The sequence below is a fragment of the Bos indicus genome, chromosome 4 (assembly GCF_029378745.1).
Source record: "Bos indicus isolate NIAB-ARS_2022 breed Sahiwal x Tharparkar chromosome 4, NIAB-ARS_B.indTharparkar_mat_pri_1.0, whole genome shotgun sequence".
In the NCBI taxonomy this organism is placed as follows: domain Eukaryota; kingdom Metazoa; phylum Chordata; class Mammalia; order Artiodactyla; family Bovidae; genus Bos; species Bos indicus.
In genome coordinates, this window is record NC_091763.1 from 11,318,269 (window position 1) to 11,334,533 (window position 16,265).

Below are 16,265 nucleotides of genomic sequence, written 5' to 3' on the forward strand. Positions count from 1 at the left end.
CTCTCTCTTTTATTTTTCTCTCTGCCTATCCCATGCTTTGGGTTGCTATCTCATGTTAGCTTCCTCAGATTGTCCTCCGGGCATTCAGGCCCGGTCCTTACCCTAAGCAATGCAGCCCGCACCTCCCTGTCCAGCCTCCTCTTGCTGGTGGCGGATGCGAGCAGCTGGGCTACTTCTCCACTGGGAGTTGCAGTTAGGTGCGTAATCTGTGGGTTTTATTTATTTATTTTTTCCTCCCAGTTATGTTGCCTTCTGAGATTCCAAAACTCCCCACAGACCCGCAGGTGAGAGGGTTTCCTGGTGTTTGGAAACTTCTCCTCTTTCACGACTCCCTTTCTGGGATGGGTCTCCATCCCTAACTCTTTGTCTCTCTTTTAATTTTTTATATTTTGTCCTACCTCCTTTTGAAGACAATAGGTTGCCTTTCTGGGTGCCTGGTGTCCCCCACTAGTGTTCAGAACTTGTTTTGTGGAATTTGCTCAGTGTTCAAGTGAACTTTCAATGAATTTGTGGGGGAGAAAGTGGTCTCCCTGTCTTATTCCTCCACCATCTTCAAGAACTTCTTTAAAAAAAGAAAAGCATTCATATTAAAATGACAAAGTCAATTACTCTAAAATGAATTTTTTTTTTTTTTGGTCCTCCAAGTATTAGAAAAACGTGAAGATAAACCAGTTTAGGAGATGTGAGAGAAGATATTCTCGAAACATATAAGGGACCATTGGCTTGATTTGGGAATATATACATAATACTCCCACAAAATAATGTTATGGTGATAGTATAACACAATCAAAAAGGTTTTCAAAAAATTAAAATCAGAAAATATCAAGTCTGTTAGACTGAACTGTTGGTTCCAACACTTTCAGTTCAGTCGCTCAGTCGTGTCCACCTCTTTGTGACCCCATGGACTGCAGCACAACAGGCTTCCCTGTCCATCACCAACTCCCGGAGCTTGCTCAAACTCATGTCCATCCAGTTGGTGATGCCATCCAACCATCTCATCCTCTGTCATCCCCTTCTGCCTTCAACCTTTCCCAGCATCAGGGTCTTTTCCAATGAGTCGGTTCTTCATATCAGTTGGTCAAATTATTGGAGTTTCAGCTTCAGCATCAGTCCTTCCAATGAATATTCAGGACTGATTTACTTTAGGATGGAGTGGTTGGATCTCCTTGCAGTCCAAGGGACTCTGGAGAGTCTTCTCCAACACCGTAGCTCAAAAGCATTAATTCTTCAGTGCTCAGCTTTCTTTATAGTCCAACTCTCACATCCATACATGACTGCTGGAAAAACCATAGCTTTGACTAGATTGACCTTTGTTGGTAAAACAATGTCTCTGCTTTTTAATATGCTGTCTAGGTTGGTCATAGCTTTTCTTCCAAGGAGCAAGTGTCTTTTAATTTCATGGCTGCAGTCATCATCTGCAGTGATTTTGGAGCCCCCCAAAAATAAAGTCTCTCACTGTTTCCAGTGTTTCCCCATCTATTTTCCATGAAGTAATGGGGCCAGATGCTATGATCTTAGTTTTCTGAATGTTGAGTTTTAAGCCAATTTTTTCACTGTCCTCTTTCTCTTTCATCAAGTGGCTCTTCAGTTCCTCTTTGCTTTCTGCCAAATGGGTGGTGTCATCTGCGTATCTAAGGTTATTGATATTTCTCCTGGCAATCTTGATTCCAGGTTGTGATTCATCCAGCCTGTAAATTTACTCTGCCTGTAAATTAAATAAACAGGGTGACAGTATACCCTTTTTTCCAACACTTTTTCCCCCTGTAATACGATTACACATGCACATCATTGCTGTGACTTCTTGGTGTGTAAAATTAATGTCTTTGTTCCTTGACTTTGTGCTTGTTATTTAGGATTTGCTTTGACTAATGGCATGTAAGTGTACATGAAATAAATAGTGGCTTAAATTAAGCTTATAGTGTGGAGTTGGCTTCTAGGCTCTCCAGCAGTTCCCTATTAAGTTCCTTTAAATGTACATATAGCATATGGCATTTGCAATATTAACAATCTGTATTTTGATTTTAGTTATCTGAACAATCTGTGAATTATGAAGTATTTCATAGATACACACACACACACACACACACACATTTTGGCCTTTGCACATTGCTTCCATGTTTGTTTTCAGTGATGGGTCATGATCACTTAGTAGCTGTTTTCTTGAAAAAATGAGAAAGTCCATTATATTCATCCTGAATGAGCTGCCTTTCATCATTAGTATTTTCTACCTCTTGCCTTTCAAAGGACAACCAAATGGGCCTAGAGGCATTTGTTTAGTAGCCTAAAGCATGACTTTTACTGTGACCCTTTGGACAAGTTATTGTGATGGCCTCTGCCGCTGACTGTTGGGGTATAATATTAGTCCAGTGTCTTTTGTATGCAAAACAGTGTACTGGGAGCTATTTTATCCTCTGATTTGTTTCCACTTGCCCTTATTGGAGGCTTCTGGCCAATTATGGCAAGGTAAAATTTACTCTGCTACTGCTGCTGCTGCTAAGTCACTTCAGCCGTGTCCGACTCTGTGCGACCCCATAGACGGCAGCCCACCAGGCTCCCCCGTCTACTCAGGCAATATTTATTAAACATTTCCTATATTTTATGAATTGAGGATGTGGTAGTGAGTGACTGAGGCCCTGCTCTCCAGGTGCTTACATCCTATTGAGAAGTATAACATCTAAAGATGTAATAGCAAATTCCTCAGATCACAAGTTTCACTAAAACCTAAAATCATGTGACTCCCTTTCTTTCTTTTTTATTTATTTTACTTTTAGAGCCTTTATTGAATTTGTTACTATGTTGCTTCTGTTTTATGTTTTGGTTTTTTGGCCACCAGGCATGTAGGATCCTAGCTCCCCAACCAGGGATCAAACCCTCACCCCTGTGGGTCTGTGTCCCCTAGTGCTGCAGACAACCACCTTCTTGCACATTTCCTTTCCTTGGTGTGTGCACAGGAGAGGGAGAAGGAGAAACCAAAGAGGAGGAGAGGGAGTTCTGGTGCCTTATTTTTTATAAGGACATGGAACCTATTGGATCGAGACCTTCCAACCCCCATGACCTCGTTTGATCTTAATTACTTCCTTACTTCAAATACAGCTACACTGGGGGCTTAGGACTTCAACATGTGAATCTTGGGGGAGGGCACATACATTCAGTCCATCACATTTGCTGATCTCCTAGTTCCTCATCCCTTTCCTGACCCAAGAGTTTCCTTTCCTGGACCTCAGTACTAACCTTGATGCTACCTATACACTCAGTGCTACCTGTGGTGTTTTTACCTGCACTACCTAGCTCAGACTCTTAGCTGGTTCTGTCCTCTGAATTTATTAGCATCATCAACCAATGTTGATTAAGTGACTACTTATTAAGTTCTCTTATTTGGGCTCTGTGAGGCTTGATCTTATGAGACTGCTAATGAATGCCCCAAATCAAGCCTTCCTACCTCTCTCTCTGCCCTTCCTGAAGCTTCTGCATTTCTGCTACCATTCTTATAGTCTGATGCTGTTTGCTGTGCTCAGTCGCTCAGTTGTGTCTGACTCTTTGTAACCCTATGGATTGTAGCCCACCATGCTTCTCTGTCCATGGGATTTCCCAGGCAAGAATACTGAAGCAGGCTGCCATTTCCTTCTCCAGGAGACCTTGCCGACCCAGGGACTGAACCTGTGTCTCTTGCATTGGCAGGCAGATTCTTTACCACGGAGCCACCTGGGGAGCCCCCCAGTGTTTACTCCTCACTGTGATGAATGACCTGTCATTTCTAGAAATGCTACCTAGTGACTTTGTACCACAGATATTTCCCTAGTGGGCTTTGTGGGCCGCCTCATGACCTCACTGGAGCTTGCTCCAATCTCATGCCCTGTATGTAGTACATTTATTAGCACTAAAGCTAGTGATGGGCTCAAGCACTTTACTAAAGTTAGGACATCAAACAGATGACTTACTTGTTTCTATCTCAGTTGTCTGTGAAAAATACACAGTTGGGTAGATGTTTCACTTCAGAAAGAAATGATGAGGTATAAACCCATTTGGAAAAGAGAAGGAATCATAATGAAGAACTCTTACAAAACGGTGGATAACTGGGCCTGATATGTCTTCTAAGGTGGGTTCCCTATTGACAGAGGTGAATATTTTTAGAACTGAGTTCTTCAGAACCGGGCAGTTATGTTGTAACTATGGCTTATGTTCTCATAAGATAAACAAGACCCCCTGGGACCCTCTCTGCTTGAATGGAATGAATTACTCAATTGACAGGGGAGATTTAGAATGCTTCATCAGGCAAACTAACACAGGCTCATTTTCTTATCCAGAATAAGACTTTCTAAAGAACTTTTCCTAGATGAAGTGTGTCGCAAGGTAAATACTACTAAAATATTTCTATTTTTTTTGAAAGACAACTCAATATTTCAGTCATGGCATCAGTCATTTCCATAGGATTCTATGTGATTAGGGACATACTGTATTTCATTGAAAATACCCCAGTGGGCAAAGAGAAAATCATAAAAGTAGATTCTTTCTGTTGATTCATTAAGTTATTTTCTTATTTCCAGGTGAGTGTAAAGATCCTATAGGGACTTGTCAGTCTGTTCTCAGCTAGAGTAATGGAACATGTTGAGTTTCAAAAATGTATCATTCAGTCCTTATTTATTCTTACTGCTTTGAGATCCAACTGTTTTTCTTTCCTAATCCCCACCCTCATGATACCGTGATAGTGAAGGAAATGCCAAAGTGACCAATCATGCAGTGATAATTAATACTGATTATTTACTCTTTCTTTTAAAACATTTTTTGAGTAGTAGAGATAAATCATTTTTATGTGTAAGCTAAGTTGAGCAAACCAAGCTCCCATACAATTTGTAATGTAGGATCCTATCATAAAAGAATTTATATGTTATATAAACTTTCCAAGAAAATTTAAGAGTTCAGACTTTAAAAATTCTCTTTGTTTTATCCTTTGTGCTCTCATTGCAGGCTATTATCCCCCAATTATTTAAGTTGTGATAATTTGCTGGGTTCATCTGCGTGTCCATTTCTCTGACTTTGTTGTTGTTGTTGTTTAGTTGCTAAGTCACGTCTGACTCTTTTGTGATCCCATGGATGTAGCCCACCAGGCTCCTCTGTCCTTTGGATTTATCAGGCAAGAATACTGGAGTGGGTTGCCATTTCCAGGGGATCTTCTCTACCCAGGAATCAAAGCCAAGTCTCCTGCATTGGTAGGTGGATTCTTGACCCCTGAGCCACCTGGGAAACTCTTCTCTGACTTGAATATACTCAATTAAATACAAGTCTTAATCTTCGTTGTTTTAATAAGCATCTAAACATAGAGCTTCACATTTATTGTTCACTCAGCATAAGTGAGTAAGTGATTGGCTCACACATAAATGTTCGCTTTCTCCTGAAAATAATAGTTAGAAAAGTTTCTCTATATTACCATGAGTTTAGCAAATGGAAATCTGACATATCTGTAAATCTGACTTTAATAGATCTGTTAAAACAAAACAAAACTGACTTTTCTCTCTATGCTGCTGCTGCTGCTGCTGCTGAGTTGCATCAGTCGTGTCCAACTCTGTGTGACCCCATAGATGGCAGCCCACCAGACTCCCCCGTCCCTGGGATTCTCCAGGCAAGAACACTGGAGTGGGTTGCCATTTCCTTCTCCAATGCATGAAAGTGAAAAGTGAAAGTGAAGTCTGTCAGTCGTGTCCAACTCTTAGCGACCCCGTGGACCACAGACTACCAGGCTCCTCGGTCCGTGGGATTTTCCAGACAAGAGTACTGGAGTGGGTTGCCATTGCCTTAGCCCCTTTCTGTCTATAATACTATTTAAAATTTTAGCTCATGGACTGAATGGGTCAAAGATTTTCACACAAGATATTTATTGGTAACTTTGCCCTAGCCTGAATGTATTTGAATATTCATATTCTGAGAATAAGGCCAATATGTCAAGACATATCTTAACTTTCTTTGTTAGTTTCTACTTGTACCATCCCGTAAATTGAACATTTCGTATTCCATTCATACAATTTTTGGGAAACCCATGTTCTTGTTTTAGTTCTTCTACTAAATATCTTCCCTCAAAATGACATGTTAGCTCTCTGTGCTTTTTTAAAATAGAAATGATTATGGTAGTTTTGCCTCCCCCCAAAGGGTGATTATGAGCATAAACAAAATGACAATATGTGGAGGTATTTTGAAAAGTATTAGGTAACAAGTAACTACAGGGAAGTACTGATGCACAAATAGTTATGGAAATGGGATTGATTAAAATCTTTTATCCTTGGCTCAGTTTTCAAGACTCTTAAAAACAGATTAATTACATAGGGGTTGTATTGAGACAGTCACTGTTCGTTCCAGGTCTTGGAGCACAGCACTGTGACTTGTACCTTCCCTGACTGATAACTTGCATATGTTTTTGAGCTCTTTCTACCTTCGCCCAAACCAGTCCATTCAAATGAAGCCACTTACTATTAGTAGAGAAGGTGTTTCCCTATTTCTACTCCTATTTCTACTTCCTGGAAATAAAATTCAACCAGTAGAGCATAGATCTCTCTCCTCTGCTTTGCATGCTCTGCCCTGAGGAACTTATTAGTAGAATGATTTATCTGAGTAGTGAACTTGGATAGGGGCTTCCCAGGTGGCTCAGTGGTAAAGAATCCACCTGCTAATGCAGGAGACATGGGTTCGATCCCTGGGTTGGGAAGATCCCCTGGAGAAGGAAATGGCAACCCACTCCAGTATTCATGCCTGGAAAATCCCATGGACAGAGGATCCTGGAGGGCTATAGTCCATGAGGTTGCAAAAGGGTCAGACATGACTTTTAGCAACTAAACAACAATAAGCTTGAGTAGAGTTCCTGGATAGGTTTGACTCAGCTCTCCATCTTTTTCTAGGACCAAGCCTGCTTACAAGACCAGTCCTCCTCAGGTATCCCTCATACTGTAAATCCTACTTGGTCAGGTCTCCACATTGCAAGGAGGTCTTGGTGGGCTCAGCAGCTGAGTACTCATACCTGTCTAGTTCAGGGGTCCAATGGGGGATCCTACTTCACTCTCCCACCTAAAAGCCCTCCTACCTAGATACTGCTTAATGAAAGTGATCATTTGTTCTCCGTAACTACTGTTTATTTTTCAACTTGTTTAGAACCTGAATGGTGAACAGATGTGATATTTACTGCTTTACCCCTTTCTCCCATCCCAGAATTCTGCACATATATGTTGGGAGGATCTAAAAGTTCTATCATGAGCAGTGACCCTCTGGCTCCAGAATTTGTTCATGTTTCCCTCACCTTTTTTCTCCATTCTAGCCGAGTGTTCCTTATTCCAGTATTCTTGGTTCTGGGGCCCCCATTTTTGTCTCTATTTTGGGACCCCTTGCTCATTTCAAGCCCCCTCTCCCTTTATAACCCATTTGGGAACCCAACTCCATGCATTTTGACTTTGGAGAGGATAACGATGACCCGCACACAAAAGCCTTGAGGGTTCCTCTAACCAGGCCTTCCTCCTAATAAGGGAGGTTGGCATATTCTCTAGCAAACAAAGCCCAGCACTAGCAGCCAAGCCTCATCTCTGGTGGCCTTTTCTGTGTTTTTGCAGCCTTTTCTCTGTTAGCTCAGAGTTTCCCAACCAGTGTTGCAAGTTACTTGGATGTCAGAGGGAAATACTTTGTTTTTTTTTTTTCTCCAATACTGCCAATAGACTACTCATACTTGCCCTGTGCAAGAGGTTGAAATTGCCATGAGAAGTCTATAACTACAAAAATTAATGGAATGCAGTGAAGGAGATTATTCAGTAGTACTCTTCCCCACTCCGTTTTTTTTGGATTTGTTGGTATTTAGTTTAAATGTCTTGTTTCATGGTCTTGACAGTGTTGTGATATGATATTACTTTGCAACCAGCATGACGCCACTATTTTAAAGGTCACTGAGATACTCAGCCTGTGTTTATAGTCCATTTCCTTCTTGGAACACTTGGTTCCTGATTGACTTCACCAGCTTGCTGAGTCTTTGGAAGATCTCTTAGATGGCACAGATTTCAAAAAGATTTAAAAACTGCCTGAGGTATTTGAAATATAAAAATAGAAGCAAACTTAGAGGTTCCTCAGACTCTCAGTTTAAAAAGACAAACTGAGATGACACAGATTAAGTGATTTTCCCAATGGAAATTATACTAAATATTAATGTGAGGATTATAACAAAGTTGACATTATGCCTGATTTAGAGCTTTTCCCCACTTCACATCACTGTCCTCTCATTACTGGAGAAGTATAAAAGCATTCATCAAACACTATCTAACTCAAACAATTTACTCACTTTTCTACATAAGTGATCACTGGAAAATTTCATCTTGCTTTGAGTATTTAGATACTTTCCACATAGAACAAAGGCAGTTATTAATATTTAATTTTTGAAATTCTTGCTCTGTGGAATTGATATCTAAAAGTAATGATTCTGTTGGGTAAAGATTTATAGAATAAAGCCTTCCTGAACCTTGAGGGGACATACAGGGTAGATGCTACTGTTTTCTTTAAGATTATGAATGCATAACCCACAAAAACCACTGTGACCCCAGTGGTGTTTGGCTCATGCTTTTGAAAACTTGGGTACTTTCATAAAAAAGTGAGAAGGTCACTCTGCCCACCTTGAGTTCATGTCCGTAGCAAGAGAATGGTTGCCCACTTCTACTGCAGGGAGATGAAGACTTGGGATCAATAAAGCCCATCCTCCCATCTGCACAATAAGGTTAGTGTACCTCTCCAATGTGTGTGTGCTAGTGCATGGTAAGTCACTTCAGTTGTGTCTGGCTCTTTGAGACCTTACAGACTGTAGCTCATCAGGACACACAGACTGTCCATGGAATTCTCCAGGCACGAACACTGGAGTGGGTTGCCATGTTTTCCTCTATGGAATCTTCCCAACCCAGGGATCGAACCTGTGTCTCTTCCATCTCCTGCGTTGACAGGTGGGTTCTTTACCACTAGCACCACTTGGGAGGGCAAATCAATTACAGAAATACATTGTGAAGCTCTTTTTTCAGGGGCCAGACCTGTATAAGTTATTCTACCAGGCATGAAATCCACAAGAAAAAGAGATAGTGACATCATAAGGAGTTATTGAAAATAGTTAAAGAAACTAGTTCTTTACAATTATATGGCCGGGTTGAAAGAAAAGCAATAAAGATTGGTAGCTAGCAAAGTAGAAAGCTGCCATCGTCTGTAGGCTTGAAAGGACAAAGGGTACACGTGTTTGCTGGAATCTTCTGAGATCGCCAGCTGTAGGAAATATCCATCTAAAAGAAACTGAGGAATTGGTCAAGGAACAGAGTGTGTTAGCCAACCCACAGCAGAAAAGGAAGGAGGAAATACCCTGAATACAGGAGAAAACACCCTGAATTCTTTACTTCTACCCTTAAACTCAAACAGTGCTTAACAAATCAGAAAGTAGAGGACAAAGAAGCCCGGTTTATGCAAGTCAGTCCTGAAGCACATAGTGGGGTGAAGAAAGGAAGTCTGTTTAGAGGGGCAATTAGACATGGTCCAGCCATGGACATTATCAAAATTTGCTGAACAAATGCATTGTTTCCTTACTGGAAAGAGTATCTTCAAATTTCACCCATTGTACTTGCTTCAGCAGAAACTTTTGTGGCTTATAAGTATTTCCCAATATTAATGCATGTTCTCAAACTCATTTTTAATCATCATAAGAATTTTCTCTCTTCCATAACAATCTCAACTTCAAAAGTCAGCTGTTAAATTTTCCAGTGAAGAGAGCCAATAAGTTATCTTTCTTTATTTTTGAAAAAAGCTTGTTTGAGTTTCTGTCATTTATAGCCAGAAGTCCTAATATGACCTTACTTGCTTTCTTCAGTCACACTTGTATTCAGTTCCTTAACTACGTTCCTATGAATGTTTCAGAAATTACTGTAGAATAATAAATGGCTGAAATTGAAAGTGCCCTTCTTTAGGCACTTCATGAAAAATAAAGGAGGCAAAATAAGCACGAAAGACAAGGTGACAAGCTTGCTTGCACAGCTTCCTTGCACAGATGATCAAAAGATATCATATGGTAGTCATCACTTAAAAAAACAAAAAAGCTATTTAAACCATTATATTCAGAGTCCTGTACCCAGAGTCCATTTTACCCAGAATCTTGAGGGAAATAACAATTTCACAGGAGTAAAGGGGCCTGTGCATGTAGTTATAAAGATTCTTGACTTTATTCCATTTTACTGCAACCAAATCATAATTAGGCACGTTTCGATTTCCCTCACAATTCATTTCACTCATTTCCCTAGGAGGACTCTGAAATAATAATTTTGATAATGCTACCTCTATTGTTAATAACCAGAGCTACTCCTTTTGAGGGCTTGATCCTGACCTTAGGTACTGCATGAGACATTTAAATATATTTTATCCCATCTTCACAGCAATTATACAAGGTAGATATACATCCCACGTTATATCCGAAAAGCCAGATTTCAGAAATTAAGTAACTTGTCACATTCTCTCTTATTCTCTCATCATGGGTTTTCCCCTTATTACACTCACTGCACTTACGTGTTAGCACATATTAGTATTTATACTGACAATGTTAAAATATTTGCTTAAGGGAGGGATTGAGTGGAAACTCCATAGCAGGGAGAACAAAATCTTAGTTGTGTGTTTGTTGAACCATCTGAAAGCTAATCAATTACATAATCTATGGTAAATCTGGGGTTAACCAACAAAGTAAAAAGGAAAAAATAAATGAGAAATATATGCAATAATATTTTTTTTCACCTGACCAGAGAAATTAAAAATGGAGGAATCAAGCTATTAACAAAACTTGTAAGACTTGGAGGTGGAAGTAAAATTAATAATACTATTATAGTATAAAGATAAAGACCTCTTACTCTCTTTCACAACATTTTGGTGTTATGCTGACAGTATTGTAGGTATACACAGCCATAGTGAGACTGTACTAAGGATGGAGATGGTAATTATGACACCACATCTGAGACCAAGGTGATTTTATTATTTCTCACCTAAAACTGATTACCTTGAAAAGGGTAGATCCTGGTATCAGTTCAACTGAGGACTTAATGAGTCAGAATCAAAGCCAATTGTGAATCGCTTTCTTGCTATATTTCTTTTTAAAATGAGTCCATGTCCAAGTCATTCACTGAAGTGTATATGAAAGTAGAGTAGAATAAATATTAAAGAAAATATGATAATTTAGTTTAAATATAAATGTAGACGCTTTGAATCTTAGCAAGACTTTTACCCTCAGGTAAAACATATTGGTAATGGCATCTCATCCACCATTATGATGTTGGAAACAAGAATGCTTTGCAGTGTATTTTCTGAATAACTTGCCCAATGGTTTCGGTAAACTGAAGGCAAAATCCAACCTCCTATTTTGGCTCTAGCTACTTCATATTACCTGCCTGAAGCCTGGAACTTAAATACAAGAAAGAAAATGACAATATATTCATATCAATAGTCAATTTTAATTAAAGTTCAAATTTTGCACAAACTATCAACACTCAGTTAACTTTGGTTAGTGGTGGGTCTCCACACTGAAAATGGAATGTATACATGGTATAAACAACAGATTTTTCCAAAGTAATCGTAAATATGTATAAAATTTAAAAAATATTTTATTAATTTATTTGACTGTCAGTTCAGTTCAGTTGCTCAGTCGTGTCTGACTCTTTGCAACCCTACGGACTTGCCTATGCATCACCAACTCCCGGAGCTTACTCAAACTCATGTCCACTGAGTTGGTCATGCCATCCAACATGCCATACAATTTCTTTCCTTTATTGTGCCCATCTTTCCATGAAATGTTCCCTTCAGATCAGATCAGATCAGTTGCTCAGTCGTGTCCGACTCTTTGCGACCCCATGAATCACAGCACGCCAGGCCTCCCTGTCCATCACCAATTCCCGGAGTTCACTCAGACTCTCGTCCATCAAGTCAGTGATGCCATCCAGCCATCTCATCCTCTGTCGACTCCTTCTCCTCCTGCCCCCAGTCCCTCCCAGCATGAGTCTTTTCCAATGAGTCAACTCTTCGCATGAAGTGGCCAAAGTACTGGAGTTTCAGCTTTAGCATCAGTCCTTCCAAAGAAATCCCAGGGCTGATCTCCTTCAGAATGGACTGGTTGGATCTCCTTGCAGTCCAAGGGACTCTCAAGAGTCTTCTCTAACACCACAGTTCAAAAGCATCAATTCTTCAGTGCTCAGTCTTCTTCACAGTCCGACTCTCACATCCATACACGACCACAGGAAAAACCATAGCCTTGACTAGACAAACCTTTGTTGGCAAAGTAATGTCTCTGCTTTTGAATATGCTGTTTAGGTTGGTCATAACTTTCCTTCCAAGGAGTAAGCATCTTTTAATTTCATGGCTACAGTCACCATCTGTAGTGATTTTGGAGCCCAGAAAAATAAAGTCTGATACTGTTTCCACTGTTTCCCCATCTATTTCCCATGAAATGATGGGACCGGATGCCATGATCTCCGTTTTCTGAATGTTGAGCTTTAAGCCAACTTTTTCACTCTCCACTTTCACTTTCATCAAGAGGCTTTTTAGTTCTCTTTACTTTCAGCCATAAGGGTGGTGTCATCTGCATATCTGAGGTTATTGATATTTCTCCCTGCAATCTTGACTCCAGCTTGTTCTTCATCCAGCCCAGCGTTTCTCATAATGTACTCTGCATAGAAGTTAAATAAGCAGGGTGACAATATACAGCCTTGACGTACTCCTTTTCCTATTTGGAACCAGTCTGTTGTTCCATGTCCAGTTCTAACTGTTACTTCCTGACCTGCATACAGATTTCTCAAGAGGCAGATCAGGTGGTCTGGTATTCCCATCTCTTGAAGAATTTTCCACAGTTCATTGTGATCCACACAGTCAAAGGCTTTGGCATAGTCAATACAGCAGAAATAGATGCTTTTCTGGAACTCTCTTGCTTTTTCCATGATCCAGCGGATGTTGGCAATTTGATCTCTGGTTCCTCTGCCTTTTTTAAAACCAGCCTGAACATCAGGAAGTTCACAGTTCACATATTGCTGAAGCCTGCCTTGGAGAATTTTGAGCACTACTTTACTAGTGTGTGAGATGAGTGCAATTGTGCGGTAGTTTGAGCATTTTTCGGCATTGCCTTTCTTTGAGATTGGAATGAAAACTGACCTTTTGCAGTCCTGTAGCCACTGGTGAGTTTTCCAAATTTGCTGGCATATTGAGTGCAGCACTTTCACAGCATCATCTTTCAGGATTTGGAATGGATCAACTGGAATTCCATCACCTCCACTAGCTTTGTTCATAGTGATTCTTTCTAAGGCCCACTTGACTTCACATTCCAGGATGTCTGGCTCTAGGTCAGTGATCACACCATCGTGATTATCTGGGTTGTGAAGATCTTTTTTGTACGGTTCTTCTGTGTATTCTTGCCATCTCTTCTTAATATCTTCTGCTTCTGTTAGGTCCATACCATTTCTGTCCTTTATCAAGCCCATCTTTGCATGAAGTGTCCCCTTGGTATCTCTGATTTTCTTGAAGAGCTCTCTAGTCTTTCCCATTCTGTTGTTTTCCTCTATTTCTTTGCATTGATTACTGAAGAAGGCTTTCTTATCTCTTCTTGCTATTCTTTGGAACTCTGCATTCAGATGTTTATACCTTTCCTTTTCTCCTTTGCTTTTCACTTCTCTTCTTTTCACAGCTATTTGTAAGGCCTCCCCAGACAGCCATTTTGCTTTTTTGCATTTCTTTTCCATGGGGATGGTCTTGATCCCTGTCTCCTGTACAGTCATGAACCTCATTCCATAGTTCATCAGGCACTCTATCTATCAGATCTAAGCCCTTAAATCTATTTCTCACTTCCACTGTATAATCATCTAGTCTTTCACATTCTGTTGTTTTCTCTATTTCTTTGCATTGTTCACTGAGGAAGGCTTTCTTATCTCTCCTTGCTGTTCTTTGAACTCTGCATTCAAGTGGGTATACCTTTCCTTTTCTCCCTTGCCTTTTGCTTCTCTTCTATTCACAACTATTTGTAAGGCCTCCTCAGACATCCATTTTGCCTTTCTGCATTTCTTTATCTTGGGGATGGTCTTGATCACTGCCTCCTATACAATGTCATGAACCTCCATCCATAGTTCTTCAGGCACTCTGTCTATCAGATCTAATCCCTTGAATCTATTTCTCACTTCCACTGTATAATTGTAAGGGATTTGATTTAGATCATGCCTGAATGGTCTAGTGGTTTTCCCTACTTTCTTCAATTTAAATCTAGTTTGACCATGAGTTCATGATCTGAGCCACAGTTAGCTCCCAGTCTTTTTTGCTGACTATGTATAGAGCTTCTCCTTCTCCAGCTGCAAAGTTTTGGTATCGACCATCTGGTGATGTTCATATGTTCTTCTCTTTTGTTGTTGGAGGAGGGTGTTTGCTATGACCAATGTGTTCTCTTGGCAAAACTCTATTAGCCTTTGCCCTGCTACATTTTGTACTCCAAGGCCAAATTTGCCTGTTACTCCAGGTGTTTCTTGACTTCCTACTTTTGCATTCCAGTCCCCTGTAATGAAAAGAACATCTTTTTTGGGTGTTAGTTCTAGAAGGTCTTGTAGATATTCAAAGAACCATTCAACTTCAGCTTCTTCAGCATTACTGGTTGGGGCATAGACTTGGATTACTGTGATATTGAATGGTTTGCCCTGGAAACAAACAGAGATCATTCTGTTGTTTCTGAGATTGCATCCAAGTACTGCCTTTTGGACTATGCATTTTTACTATGATGGCTACTCCATTTCTTCTGAGGCATCTTGCCCACAGTAGTATTTGGTGCTGGCCTTTAATTGCAGCATGTGATACCATTAGTTGCAGCATGTGAACTCTTATTTGCTGCACATGGGATCTTGTTCCCCGACCTGGGATCAAACCCAGGCCCCCTACATTTGGAGCACGGAGTCTTAGCCCCTGGACCACCGAGGAAATACTGATATGTGTGTAATTTTTAGCTTTAAATACTAGATGTCCTTGTCCGTATTTTATCATCCTAATCTTTTTTTAGTGTACTGCTTATAGAAATCACTAACATTCCTCTCATCACCAGTGATGTGGAATAAACATTTTGGTTTCTAACAGTTCATAGCACTTCTATTAATGCTTCGTATCATAAGACAAAATATTAAATTGAAATGAGAAAAAGGTGAATGCCTAAGACCTGAACTGTTTTGCATACCTTGATCTCTCCATTGCAAGGTTACTTAGATGCTGGTGGGAGGAGGTTTAAATAGCTTTAATAGTGCTGGTTTTATCAATTGCTGGTTATATCCATAACCTCATGGGCAATTGCTCAGTGAAAACCCAAGAAGCATTTTGTATCTATTTGAAACATACACACACTCATTTAAATACACACTCTCTCTTCTGTTATTAACTCTATTTTTTTGTTGTTTTTGTTCTGTTGCTGAGTCATGTCTGACTCTGTGACCCCATGGACTGCAGAGTGCCAGGTTTCACTGTCCTTCACCATCTCCTGGAACTTGCTCAAACTGATGACGTTAATTCAGAAAAAAAATTTTTTTTCCTCCCTGAAGACTAACTAAATGTAATATTAGAGCAAAGATCAATCTCACTAGAAATGAAACTCTGGAAACTGTGTCTGTTTCTCCATGGTTCTCAACTCTGACTTAGTAACAACCATCTTTACTTTTTAAGGAATCCTCAGTTTTTTGAATGTATGAGCATTTTCCTAAATGAAGTTTTTAGATCAATTACACGTCAATGAAGCACAATCATCCCCAGTTGCATTTCTGAATGTTCATATACATTTTAAATAAAAGTACGAGAAAATTGTGCAATGTTTACATTGGAAAACGTTAATAAGAGTGATCACTTATAGCAATGCTATCTATTTCTGATATAGAACCAAGGTCCAGGCGTGGACTGAGGACTGGGGAAATGTGTGGTGGTGCCAAGCAACATTCCACCAGGGAACACAAGCCCCAAATGTGTTCCATGAATTCCTTGGACTCAAAATGTCTGTGCTAGGTTGAATAATGGCTCTGCGAGTATGTCCACAGCCTAGTCCCTGAAACCTGTAAATATTGCCTTATATAGCAGGAGGAATTTTGCAGATGCAATTAAGGATATTGAGATTATCGATTATGCAGGTGGATTATGCAAGTAATCATAGATCTTATAAGGAGGGCGTAGAAGGAACAGAATCAGAAAGAGAGCCATGTGACATTAAAGTAGAGGTTGGACTGATGAGCTTTGAAGATAAAGGG